The 14,827-nt window shown below is 41.4% G+C and overlaps 1 protein-coding gene across 5 annotated transcripts in view; it reads right to left on the bottom strand.

Moving 5' to 3' along the window:
* Nucleotides 1-14,827, bottom strand: part of GRXCR1 (glutaredoxin and cysteine rich domain containing 1) — a 296,334-nt gene that overhangs the window by 93,615 nt on the left and 187,892 nt on the right. The window lies entirely within an intron of this gene.

Consider the following 14,827-nt stretch of genomic DNA (forward strand, 5'->3'; position numbering starts at 1 on the left):
AATGGGCAGAAGACATGAACAGACACTTCCCCAAAGAAGGCATACAAATGGCTAACAGACACATGAAAAAATGTTCAACATCACTAGCCATTAGGGAAATAGAAATCAAAACCACAATGAGATACCACCTCATATCAGATAGAATGGCAAAAATAAAAAAGACAGGAAACAAATGTTGGCAAGGATGTGGAGAAAGGAGAACCCTCTTACCCTATTGGTGGGAATGCACACTGGTACAGCCACTCTGGAAAACAGTATGGAGATTCCTCAAGATGTTAAAAATAGTGCTACCCTATGACCCAGCAATTGCACGACTAGGTATTTACCCCAAAGATACAGATGTAATGAAAAGAAGGGGCACATGCACCCCAGTGTTCATAGCAGCAATGTCCACAATAGCCAAACTGAGGAAGGAGCCGAGATGTCCTTCAACAGATGAATGGATAAGGAAGATGTGGTAGATATATACAATGGAATATTACTCAGCCATCAGAAAGGATGAATACCTACCATTTGCATCGACATGGATGGAACTGGAGGGGATTATACTAACTGAAATAAGTCAAGCAGAGAAAGACAATTATCATATGGTTCCACTCATATGTGGAATATAAGGAATAGCACAGAGGACCATATGGGAAGGGAAGGAAAACTGAGTGGGAAGAAATCAGAGAGGGAGACAAACCATGAGAGATGCTGGACTTGGGGAAACAAACTGAGGGTTACAGAGGGGAAGGGGGTAGGGGGATGGGGTAACCAGGTGATGGGTATTAAGGAGGCACGTGTTGTAATGAGCACCGGGTGTTATACGCAACTAATGAATCATTGAACACTATATCAAAAACTAATGATGTACTATATGTTGGCTAACTGAACATAATAAAAAAAATAACAACAAAAATAAAACAAAACAAAACAAAAAAGGAACACAAAAAAATAAATAAATAAAATTAAAAAATGACTATACAGTGGAGATACTAGACAACACCATAATAAAGTAATCAAAAGTAATATTATCCATAAGGAATAAATGGACATGTGCCTTCAGATATGATACCCCCAGAAACATACATTACTTACATAATATCCCAGCCAAAAATGTGTAACCTGAATCCAATCATGAGGAAATGTCAAAGAAACCCAGATTGAGGGATGTTCTGCTAAATAACTGTATTCTTCAAAATGTCGGTGGCATGAAAGACCAAAAACATTGACTACCATCTCAAAATGATGAATTTTCATGTGCTATGTACCGGATCATGACAATTCTTCAGCTTTGGTTTTACCTGATGTTTATAATTTACTTTCTTTTCTCTTGATTAATGTGTCTATGTAACTCAGGCAACCCATGATGTTTCCTAAATTCCAAATCTTTTCATCTCTTGGTTTGTAACTTTCTTTTTTGTAAAAGTACACGTTTAATTTTTTTTTTCTGAAACGATATGAGAAAGGCAAACGCTCCTGAATCTTTGCACGTACGGTAACATTTGTTCTACACTTACGCTTGATTAGTATTTTGCCTGGAAGGGAAATTATCTGTTCAAAATCATTTTTCCAAGAGATGCCCAGTCAAGATAGCATTGTAACTTTAGGCATAGATATGCCCCAACTCAATGCTCCAAGTAGTATGGGAGATTAAAATGAAAAAGAGTAGATTTTTTTGAAAAAAAAATCAAAATGAGATATTCATATCAAGGACCAGAAATAGAAACAAAGTGGTAGGTGGGGATGATGTCACATAGTTCCCACAGCAATAGACTAAAACCAGAATCTTATTTGAAATGGGGCTAGGCTAGGACTTATCATCTCATGACAGGTACCTGGGGGGAAAAAATAACCTCATTAGCTGCCTAGAAATACAGTTAATACAAAATGTAGCAAGACAGAGCCCTGCAAAGAGAACCTGAGCCAAGTCACCTCCTGGTTTTGTAATTGGATATAAAACATACCCAGTATCACCAGAGAACAAAAGTCTTAAGTAACCATTTAAGATGTGGTCCTAGACTGAAGTGGTGATGTCAAAAACTACCAGACTGGTCGGCGGAGAGAAAGAAATATCCTTCCATTCAAGGTGACCCTGCACACTCTAATTCCAAATGTGTGAAGAAAATGAACTGAACTCAGAGAAGTCAGTGTAGGTGAAATGAAAATATCAATGCAATCTAAAGAAGATTTTGTATCAGACACCTCTCACATACCATTGCAGATCCTCATGGTGTCACATGTCACACATCCCATTTCCCACTATGGTGACCAGCTTTGCATGGGTTCTGACCAGCTTCAAGCCAGTACAAGCCAACAGGGCTCATGGAAGTCCTGTCCTGCATCTCTTACTCTTGCCCAGTGCGTGGACTTAGGTTGACTCGACACTAGATTGATTTGTTTTTTTAAGCATAACTGATGATTTCAAATTTTGCCTTACTAAAGTCATAAGAATGATGTTTCATACCACTGGAATCAGCACTTTACTGTCCCAATTTCTCAATTATGTTTGTTAGATAATAAGGGCAAAGTGCAGAATGTTGACATCACTGCACAAACACTGCCACGTAATCATGTTATCACTATCTAAACCAAACTATTGATGAATGTATACAATTCCAAATCTGGCATATGACAATAGTTCAGGGCTGTCATTTGCATATGAAGTAAAGCACTTCCCATATGCATGAGCTATTTGTAATTTATTTGCCATGAGCTTTGACTTTCTCCTATTTTTTGTGTTTTGTTTGGTTTTTGTTGTTTAGACAAAAAAATTCAGCTTCACATAATTCTTTGAACATTTCCAAATACATTGCAAGCAAATTACAATGCACCAATATAAAAATGAATAATGAATTCTACCATCTATCTCCAGGCCCCTTTCAGTACCGGCTTTTTATGATTCTATGGAAACAAAAATGATTTTAAACAAACATGCAACAGTTTGTTACCAATCCATGAAATGTTTTACTGAGTGCATGTTACATATTTATGCCAGATAATCTCCACAAATCCCTATGACCCCTGTTTAAATATCAGTTTTTTAGATATCCTTTACCCAAACAAGACACTTTTGAAAGTGAAATGTGTCCGAAGAATTACACCAAGGCATTAAACCACAGGGGAAACTAAGACATAAGGTCATCTTATCTCTGTTTGCCCTCATTGCTGCCTATGGCTGACTTTCTGGGTCCTCACTAAGAATTCAACAGCTTTCCAGTCTTACCTCCCACCATTTCAACTCCCTTTATTGGCTCGCAAACATATCTTATGTCCGTGCTAAGACTCACTTCCCCATTTTCTAAGCTAAGTATATCATATGTAATAAAGTGTTATATGCCAGGTACTGTTCTAATCTCTATAAACATATTGCTTATTTTAATCCTCAAAATACCCACATAAATAAAGCATAATTACTGACTCAAATTTATAGATGAGGCAACTAAAATTTTCCCAAGATGACACAGATGAAGGTGATATGTGCTGGAGGAGTTTGAACACATCTTTTCCAGAGTCACTGCTGTCCACTACTCCATATACTGCCTAGTTCAAATCTTATCCACGCCTAGAAACTTCCTTGTCCTTCTATCCCCAGAAGATCCCAGAATCTTCTGATCTCCTAGTAAACATATTTTCTGCTAGTTATTTCCCTATTTACCCACACTACCTCATAATATTTCATCTCTCAGTGTATTATCTTCTCTTTTATTATTATTAATAACGTTATGCGTCTGTGTCTTCCCTATCTAATTCTTGAGAGGAGGAGCCCCATGTTCATAATTACTGATTTATTGCTTGATTTTTTTATAGTTTCATTGTTACTGCTTTGTTGATTTTATATATATCAAAGACATATTTGGATACCTAGTAAATTTCTTTCAAAATATATCCATGTTCAATTGCTTTGGAATGGCCTTAAATTAGATTAGATTTTCTTTGTTTGGGAAAAGCAGTCCACTGAAAAATCAAAATGTACTCAATTCCTTTGGGCCACAACTATTTATGGAACGTGTATTATGTAGCCAAGTACTATGCTAGGCACCCAGGATACGGACATTTAAAATATGGTCCCTCACAGGTCTCTGTGGCAGGCCAAGTAGTAAACAGATTTCTGTGTTAGAGTTATAGTATGTTGTAATGGGGCTTTGGTAGAGCTCTAATACAGGTGGTTCAAGAGCTATAGAGGCATTTAACACTAACTGGGGGGAAGCACGGAAGCTTCCAGGGAAGAGGCACATCTGAGGTAAGTTTAAAAGATTGAGTTAACTGAGAGAAAAGTAGCAGCATTTCAAGAAGAGAAATCAGCATGTACCAAAAACAAAGGGAAAAAATTAGATTATATAAAATGGCAAAGTATGGTTAGAGGACCTGTATTGGTACACAGAGGCTCTAGGGGATACGATGTCCAGAGATGAGGCTGGAAGAGTAAAATGGAAAATCAGGGAAAGCTTTATACGTCATGTATATCAGCTGCCTCTTCGGTTTCATGTCCCAACCACGGCTTCAAGAAACAGTTCCACAGGAGCTTTGTTTCGTTTTGTGCTGAGAGATACTCCCCCATGAATCTGTGCCATACATCTTTTGCTTTGAGCTCTGGATCTTCTCCAGCTCCTCAGGGTGGGCACTGAAAGAAGACCACTCAGCTCTTAGGCCTATGTAGCCTAGAAATGGGTGTGTGGTGCGTGGGGGGATATAGATCTCTTGGGGTGATCCTCACCAAAAGGAAAGAGCCCATAAAAAATGCTTCTCCCTGTTGGTGTGGATTCTGAAAGGCATTCTAGACACTCCTCAAAAGGCCCCGGCAGGATGTAGGATCAAAGGAACCCTAGTCGCTCAAGGCAGTGATCAATGCACCTTTGTATTGGCTTTACCTCCTACCCTCTTCCACATTCCTCCATCTCTCCCTCCTGCCCTGAGATCACTTCCCCAGTAAGCTACCTTCACGCAAGTCCTTGCTTCATATTCTGCTTTTGAGAAGAACTCAGGCTCATACAGCGGACTAGGAAGTTTGATTTTGTATGTAGATGCTACGAGAACCACGGGTTTGTTTTCATCAGGGGAGTAACATGATTAGCTCTTCGGTTGTATGAGGAAGAAATCCACAGGAGGCTGAGAAACGGAATGGGGGAGAGTTTCTTCATATCTATGGCAACATAAAGTTACTGAGAAAACCCTGGAAGTAAATGGATTTGTTTTAATGAGAAAATGACAATAATGGCCTTCAAAAATGGCTAACCAGATGGCACTTTCTGATTGTATTTTGTGGAAAGAGAAAAATGTGCGGGGACTAGCTCTGGCTCCAGGATAAATTATTACGTAGATAGAGTTTAGGGGTTTGGGCTCTTTACCTTTTCCTGTTTTGACATTCTTTTCAGAAATTTTTTAGTAACAATGATGTGCTGGTCAACTACTTTCAGGAAGAGGAACAAAGCCCCAGTTTCTAGTGTTAGCCAATTTCTGTTTTGGGAATACTCCCACCACAGCCAATTTCAAACTGCCAAGGGTTTCACGACTGACTCACTGACTTACTGAATATTTAACAATCCTCTCTCCCCCACACCGCTGCCACTTCCACAGGAAAGGCCCTGGCTACTCTGAACTCAGGCAACCAGTACTCTAGTTTCCCCTCTTTCTCGAAAAGCAAACTGCCTTTCACTGCTCTTCAATGCAATCTTTTCCCGAGAGATCCTAGTATCCTGAATTTTGATCCCTTCCCCACCCAACACTTGTCCTCCCTTGTCTCCAGATAACATCATTTTATGTTTATGGGCTGTGGTGGGTGCTGGGGTGTGTCCACAGCCCTCCCCTTCACAGGGCTGGTACACTGTCCTCAGCTACTGTGAGTGGTAGCTGCTAACTCTTCTGAGCTGCTTCTTCCTCTGAACAGAGGGTAAGTCCCTCAGATGAATGGGAGCCACGTTATCTGGGAGACTGCAGGGGGAAGGGCAGCCGACTGTTGACATGAACAGAACCTTACACTGATCTACCAGTATTAATAACTCATCTTAATAAGACCTGATGAGCAAGATCTGAACATAATAAGACACACTGCTCCACAGCGTGGGCGATAAACCCCATAAAGATCCAAGAACTTGCAGCTCCTGGTGAATTATTTAGGAGTCTGGTGGATTAAGGCGTGTTGGAACCTCCTCTCAAAAGGAAAAGACAAATTATTTTGTCCCTTCTACCTCTAGGAAAGAAGCAAAGTGCTCTGTGGACCCCTTCGGGTGTTAGAGGACGCATCTGTTTTATCACGTGACATGGAAGCTTGCTCGCAGGGCTCACACAAAGAACAGCTGCAGGCTGAAAATGAGCAACCCTGAAGCATGGTTCCTACAGCCCAGTAGATTCCATGTTCCTAGCGCACCTGTAGTGCAGAGGCTTTCTGTCAGAATCTCCAGCCAGCCACAACAGCAAAGACACAGCACCAATCCCAAGCCTAGGGTTCTGGATCAAGACCAACACCATGCCATACCATGTACCATACTGTCCAGAACCTTACAGGGCTTTAGAATAGCATCTTGAAGGTACAGATGATACACCAGCTTGGAGATGACACCCTGTGGGAAAGGAGCATCATTCTTCGGGATGCCACTTATACCTTAAGCCAGGGGTTATTATATGGTGCTATACTGCCAATAGCTAGAATTCATGGGTCCAGGAACCAGTGGGAAGATGTTGGGATGATCCTATTTACCATCACTCCTAGGTACCCAGCTGGGGAACTCCTACAACTTTAGGTATTACTAGTTTCAAGTTCTTGGTCCCAGAAGGGAATATATCCACCAAATAACACAATGAGAGGCTCACTAAACTTAAAGCTACTGTTGATATCTAGTCACCTTAGGCTCACCATGACAGTAATCGAGCTAGTATGAAAAGGAGTTATTGTACTGTGTTGCAGAAGGATTTGACCCTGATTGTCTCGAAGAGATAGAACTGCTGCTACATATTAGGGGCAGATAAAAATATATCTGGTACTCAAGTGCCTCTCTTGGTTTTAAACGTAAATGGTCAAGTACAGCAACCATTGCTTGACAAGGGCATAGTGATCAGAGACTCAGACTCCACAGGGACTTAAAATATGGGCCACCCAACGAAGCAAGCCACCTAGACCAGCAGGAGCACTAGCTAGGTAGGGGGAAGGGGTCTAAAATGGATAATAAAAGAGGGAGAAAATGAGTCCCAGTTATCACTTTGAGACCAACCACAGTGTGGGGGCTATAATTTATCCCATTCACTCTCCCACTCACTGCGGCAAGTTTGTGCCTGGATGGAATAAACTTAATGGAAGAAGCATGTAAATCTGAACAGTGCCAGAGGAGGACTACAGCAGATGCTCCCAGTATCCCTCCACAAGACTGGCTGACCCATGCCCCCCACAACCCCACCACTGTGAATATTGGCTGCTAAAAACTCACAGCTTCCCCTTCCCCTGGTTAAATGTCTCAGCAGTATGGATGACACCTTGACACACACACACACACACACACACACACACACACACACACACACACACACGACCAGCCAATGGCCGATGACAGACTGAGGAGGGCGTACTGAATGGCAGCCCTTTCCTGCAAGGTGGGAACAAATCCATGGTGCAATTTGTATTCTGAGTATCCAGACTGCAGCTGGGCTCCAGCCAAGATCGCTCCCTTGCTGAGTTTTCTTCCCTTGCCCTAACCTGCTCCTTTCACCCCTTCCTTCTGAGAGTACTCCCTCAAAAAATCACCTTTCGTGAGAACCTAATCTCAGGTTCTGCTTCTAGGGACTTCAACCTAAGCCTAACAGATCGCTGGAGTAGGAAAATGGGGAAAATAATGGAAAGAATTTCAGGCGACAGTTCAAAATGGAGACCAAAATATGCAGGGCAAATGTTTTTTCATTGTCCTTTAAATCCTACTGAGATGTTGTCAGCCTCTATCATGCAAAGTAAGTTAATATCTAGCTTGCAAATATGCTGAGGATTAAAGAAACAGTATTGTTAGAAAGGTACCTGAGATCATTTCTGTCACATGTGGACATTCGATAAAGGGTTGCTCTTATTACCAATACTAATAATATAGCTTGAAATAATTGTTTTAAAAAGCTTGTTATGACTAGCAGAATCGGGACAGTCAGAGCAGCATTGCTGAAAGGCTTGCTGAGAGCGAGTCTGCCCTGCTCTGCATGCAGAGCGCTTTTCTATCATTGTCCTCCTCAAATGTGAAATGAGTTCCACCTCACTGACTGCGGAGCCCCTGAGGTGATTGGCTTGGGAGGGGGAGGCGGGAGGGGGACAGCGAAGGAGGAAGCTGTGGCAATGATCACTGACTCTGTAGTCATTGTGTTCTGTATTTTATTTTGTTTTTGATTCAAAGGAGGCAAGCAGAAGGGAAAAATAAAGCCCTGCGTGCTGTTTGGGGGATGCTCCTTTGTGTGTTAGATGGTTCAGCTTAAATCGGATGTGGCATGCACCTTTTTTAAAATGACACAATTAGCGCCCTGCTACGATGATGGCAGATAACTAATAGACTTAGACTTATATTGCGGTTAGTTAGTAATAAATTGTTTACCACCCGTAATGTCATTTGAGGTCTGTGAGTTTCTAGTGTTAGAATAATAGAATCAGGTAAAAACCTCAAGGCCTCAGAAAAGATGGATGGCAGCCAGAAATCAGAAGGAATGAATGCTGAAAAAATAATAATAATAAAATAAAACAAAATAAGATAAATTAAATTAAAATAAAATAAAATAAAATAAAATAAAATAAAATAAGAGGAAATGAACCTGGAAAGACAGGAAAAAACAAAGACAGGCAGAATAAATGTTATGAAATATGATCACTATTAAAGTGCTTTTGTAATTCAAGTAGCATGATCTACTGTGACTTAAATTGCATAAAATAAAAATCAAATCTTATCAAAGTTCTCGAGTAATGGTGTGGCAGGCATTTCCAAACCCATGCCCCATGCTCCCTTCCACCAGAGAGGCAATGCCATATATTCACTTCCCCAGCCTCTTGGTATAACAAGCAGTGGCCATAAGACCCTCTTCCAGCTAATGAGATGTAAGACAATACTTCTAGGAAGTTTCCAGAATTTTCTTTTTTTTTCTTTCTGATAGAAGAGGCACCCCTACATAGAATGTCCTTTTTTGCTCTGTTTCTTTTTCTGTTTTTGACTCTGGCGTGGCTTTAAGCTATGGCAGTCTCGAATCCAGGAGGGAAGTTCATAAAGAAGCTAAGGATGAGAAAGCAGAACAGTAGAAACTGGGTTGTTTACCATATTATCAAGCCACCAAACCACCTGCGCACCACACCAGCCTTTTCTGAACTGCTTAATTGATAGAATAAATGTCTGAGTAGTTTAAGCCATGTCTAGTAGTCTGCTCTGTGGAGCACGTCCCATATATTTACGAATTCCTCCCTGATTAGTGTTGAAAGGCATAATAAGTCAATCCAGGCTATTATTAAAGATGAGAAAGAGTCCACCTTTGCCCAGGAGAGGCAGGCCAGGCTTTGAGGATGGCAGGTGTTGTACAGGAATGCTCAGACACAAGGCACGTGGAGGGCTGGCTGAGCTCACAGGTATGGAGCCAACTCCAGCAGAGCCAGGCTGGCAAACACAGGCCAAGTAGTCACAGGAGGTGAAGACTACAGAATCCAAAACAAAGAGCCAGCGAGGGGCCGAAGCCAAGGGAGAATCTCAGAGGAACTGGCCTCAGGAAAGCAGGTTTGTGTGGCAGAGCCAAACCAAGTTTAAAGGCAGCAGCTAAGACTTCCCAAAGGAAATGAGTTCAACCAACAAATTTGCAGCACCATAATGCCTTTTAAGGAGGAGCTCAGGGCTTCCCATGAAGCCCTGGTTTTAAAAGACGTGTTGTAAGGGGAACAAGAGCTCTATAAGATTTACAGAATTCAGATGTCCTGCCTCTGTCCCCCACAAGCTCTAACTGCTTATAATATTTTATAGTAACTATGAGTTTGTCTTCTCATAAGAAAGAATTTAGTTCATCCGAGGTCAGATATCATGCTTTATTTGTCTTTGTGTCTCATTGCCTATCAGAGTACTTAGCGATGACTGATTCTACAGGAGCCAATGAGACGCTGCTCTAAGATGGGCCACTCTTAGCATGAACATCATTTTGAGTTAAAAGTAATTAAAACGCAGATGTGGAAGAGCTCTCTTCCTGGTCTTCAACTGCCTAAATTTACATTGGAAAGGAGAGCCTGTATCAGGAAAAGAGTTATTAACAGAGACTCCCCTTTACCTAAGACTCATATTTGAATAAAAGGGCAACCTTTGTTTTTTGAAACATCTTTCACCTTCCTGCTAATGGCCTTTCTCCCCTTTGTAACCTCAGACCCCACCTCTCTCTTTAGCTCATGTAAACTTCATGTTGCCTCATTGTCCTTAGAATTTCCATGCCTGAATGGATTCCCCTATATACACTATCAAATTTGATTTTCTCCTGTTAATCTGTCTCATGTCAATTTGATTCTCTATGTCCAGCTAGAAGGACCTTGTAGAGCAGAGGAAGGTCTTTCTCCCCCCAACAATTCACAGTTTGTTTAGAAGATGGATAATAGGAGTATCTGGATGGCTCAGTTGGTTAAACATCCAACTCCTGATCTCAGCTCAAGTCCCATGTTGGGCTCTATGCTGTGCCTACTTAAAAAAAAAAAAAGAATATGGATAATAAAAATAATAACAGTATTTATTGACCACTTACAATGTGCCAGGCATTATGCAAAATGGTTTATACAACAACAGTTCATAGGAAATCATCACAATCATTATCCTGTTTTCAACAATGAAAAAATTAGGACCTACAAAAGTTAAGTAAATTTCCCTAAAAAATCCACGTAGGAAATACCAGACTCTGCATCTGAAACCAGGTCACCTCCCTCCAGAGAACAGTGTTCTTACCTCTTCATGGAGGGAATGGGAACACAAAAATCATTTAAGACACCGCTAAAGAATTATGGTATTTGTTCCTTTTTTCTCTTACAAAGGAAAGTGGGGATTCTTAGAAACTTGGGTTTTTTCTTGCCCCTGTGAGTAATTGATAGAGCTATGATTTCAAGGGCCTGGACATAAAAAGGATGAAGTTGGGTAGTTTTAAGAATTAGAAAAAATAGAAGTTGGACATCCTGAGAGAGAACTTATGTGCAGGGCCGCGTGAGTACCTCCAGTAGCCGCGTGAGCACCTCCAGCAGCAGCGCAGCATCACGGGGCTGAAGAAGCAGAGAGAAGACGGGTGCACCAGAATCCATGACCAGGACCATCTCTAGGTTTTCTGGCCTCTTGCAAACCTGCATATCCTGCAGGTCACAATGGGTAGGGAAAGAAGCCCCAGTGATGACTCGTATAGGACTTCCCGTCCACCCTTAGAAAGAGGAGTCACTTTTAATCTGGTATGGAAAAATCAAGTCAAATGATGTTTCCAGCGGTGGCTGGTTGTGCCTCATGTTTACACCTCCAACAGAAACAAGGGAAGGAAAAGAGAGAGGAAGAGACTGTGGTGCAGGCTGAGTGGGCAGCTACCTAATTTCCAGCACAGGCTTTGGGTCTGCTTCAGTCCTCATAAGCTCTCACCACTTCAGGGGACAGATTCATCTCCAGAAATCTTAGAAATATGAAAAACACTTCTTGAGAAAGCCAACTGGTAACTGAGGCAGAAAGCACTGGCCATGGAGGATGCTGAAACAGTCATGAACTGAGAGGAATCATAAAAGAAAAATAAAATAAAATAAAATAAATAAATAAATATATATATATATATGAAAAGAACAATCCCATAGTTAGAGGGGGAGCCCTGACAGCTGTGATTAATTAAGAGACTCTATGATGCTGTGCCTCAAAATTCCATGATTTAGTTTTTCGTATGATTAAAAAGAGAGGTGGTGACCTCAGGAAAGGATGGTTGGTTGACTTGTATTACCCTCGTAAGAGATTTCCTAATACTTTCTTTTACCTGACAAATGTGCATAACTTTATGTTGTCCTAGAACTATAGTTAAAAGCAAGAGGTACTCAGAGAGGCAAATTTTCAGCCTTCAGGCTCCTGCTATTGTGTTTTAATCGGGAATGAAGTTCCATGGCTCTAGAAGCCCAATACTACGGAGTATTGATCCAATTGACCCAACATACAAAATTTGTGTCATGACTACAAGCTACCTGCTTCCCAGAAATCACAGTTATTTTCCTGAGATTGTAGGAAATAGGATCCATGACCCCTAGGAGACAAATGACTCCCTTCCTGAACCAAGTTTCTGGCACTGTATGAGTCATGTGTAAAGATCATTGTTAAAGAACCTCATAAAGGGAAACCCCTGGAACCCTCTGAGGCTGACACAGTCTGTGGTACAACCACTTACACATCATTCGTTTCTCTCCTTTTTCTGTGTTAGAAAAAGACCACTAGTTTAAATGTATTGGTTTTAATACTTACTAAAGTACATTTGCTACTTAATTGGAGGTGCTTTATTTCCTTTATTTCTTTTTACTCTCTTAATATCATTCCATGCTGCTAATTTGCCATAATCAAAACTGTGTTCCATCGACTCCACGAAAGTGCTAAGGCACAGCTAGTTACAGGACCAGAGTCCAAAAGGATTAACATCTTGCACTAACACAATAAAATTAAATTTTGTTGAACATAGAGTCCTGAATATAAACACAGAAAAAAGCTAACGAGTACTATAGTAAATAAAAACAGATGTTTTATGGGATTGAAGTTTTAACCTCATGAATTTTTTCACTGAGAAAAGATGCTTGAAGGAGTCAACAAGCCAACATCACACCCCTGTGATGTGGCCAAAAATATTAATTTAGTCTTAAGCTACACTCATGGAAATGGATGAGATGGCCTTCTCTCTATCCTGGTATGATCAGTTTCGGTAGGGTCAATACCCATAGGATGGTGAGACTTGAATCCATGGTTTGCCAAAGACCCTGAATCTCTTGCCCCCATACTTTGTAAGATCTTGGCAGAGATACTATAGAGAAAATGTAGGCATCCAACGAGTGGTTGGGCACCAGTTGCTTAGTGGATAAGAGCCCAAGCTCTGGAGTCAAACTTTCCAATAATTATATCACTTACCCTCATGTGACTTTGAGCAAGGTACTTAGTGAACTTGTACCAGCTTGCTTCTGCTGCTTAACCAACCACTCCAAAAAGAGTGCAATACAACACTAAGCATTTATTGCTCGCTCATGAGTCTGCAGTTTAGCTGGTAATGGGTAGATCTGGGCTAAGCTATGCAGGATTTGGCTTCAAACTGTTGGTTGGGTACAGGTCTGTTTTTCATGTCTCTCACTCTCTTAGGACCAGCCAGCCTCCTGCAGCATGCCCTTCTCTTGCTGATGGAAGGGGTGCAAGAGGGAAAACTCAGCCATTGCACTTGCCACATCTATTACCATCCCATTGTCCAAAGGGAGTCATGTGGCCAAACTTAAGTCAAGCGTTGCAGAAGTGCACTCCTATCCTCACGTGGCCATGGCAGAAGTGTGTTAATGTGTGACACACTGGAAAAAAATTTAACCTACCACAAAGCCATAGTTTTCTCATAAACAAAATAAGTTTACTGCACCTACCAGCTGTGGCGGGCAGACTAACGGCCGGACAAAAATGCTCCTGCCCTAATCCCCACAACCTGCGAATATAGTACCTTACATGGCAAAAGATCATTGCACTAAGGATTTTGAGACAGGAAGATTATCCTGGATTATCCAGGTAAGCCCAATATAATCACAAAGGCCTTTAGAAGGGAAAGAAGATGGGGTGTTAGAAAAGGAGACATAGCAACGGAAGCAGAGGTCAGAGTGAGGTGGGAACAGGAGCCAAAGAATGTGGGCAGCCTCCAGGAGCTGGAAAAGGCAACGAATGAATTCTTCCCTAAAGCCTCCAGGAGGAATACAGCCCTACGGAAAGCTTGATTTTAGTCCCATAAAACTCATTCCAGACTTCTGACCTCCAGAACTAAAAAGTAATAAATTCATGTTGTAAGCCACCAAGTTAGTGGCAATCTGTTTCAATAGGAATAGGACAGTAATATACTAGGTGAGTAATTATCATTGTTCAGTCTCCCCTAAATATGGATACTGCAGGCTTTCTTCTTTCGTATAACCCCATAATTAATGTGGACGCCACAGGTCTTGCTCTTTATTTCTGGGGAAAGTTAGGAGTCCTGTGTCATTGAAAAGGGAAGTGTTCACTTGGAATAGTTTGGAAGGAGCTCAGCAGAATCTTGAAACATGAGAGGGCATCACTTCTTCCAGATGTCTCTCAAGCAGTGTGCTGACAGCTGTCAAAAGAAGGCACTCATGAGTCAGTCATGAGAGGACACACAAAGTTGGCTCTACATCAAAGGTCATGTGTAGTAAGCACAGCCGCTCTGCCTGCCTGGGCTGCTTCTGGGGCGCTCATGAGCAGGGCTATCCCATAGCTCATCCAGGCTGACCCTGTTCTAATCCAGAAGCCCACCCCCGAATCTCTAGACCTGCCAGTTTCCCCTGAGGTCACAGCCCATCCAACTCTTCTCCCTTCCTAAAATGACCCTCATTCAGTCTCCACCAGATTGGCACTCTCTCTCCCTCTTTGATCTCCACTGACTTGTTAGAACATAATTCCCCAGCACCTTCTCTTCTGACAAAAACTATCTCTTGCAAATCAATAACCAGGCTTTCACTACTCTACCTATTTTGTGGAACTAGTCAAGCTTTCAGACTTTTCATATAATAAAGATCTTCAATTCCATACACTTAGTTACATAAAAGGTGCAAAAAATGGGCAACTTACTTCTTCATGGCCTGTTGGAGGAGTTCATCAAGAAGACATGACTGTCAGTTGACAGGCAA

This window comes from Ursus americanus, chromosome 8 (assembly GCF_024610735.1).
Source record: "Ursus americanus isolate L20-20 chromosome 8, mUrsAme1.1.p, whole genome shotgun sequence".
NCBI classification, from domain to species: domain Eukaryota; kingdom Metazoa; phylum Chordata; class Mammalia; order Carnivora; family Ursidae; genus Ursus; species Ursus americanus.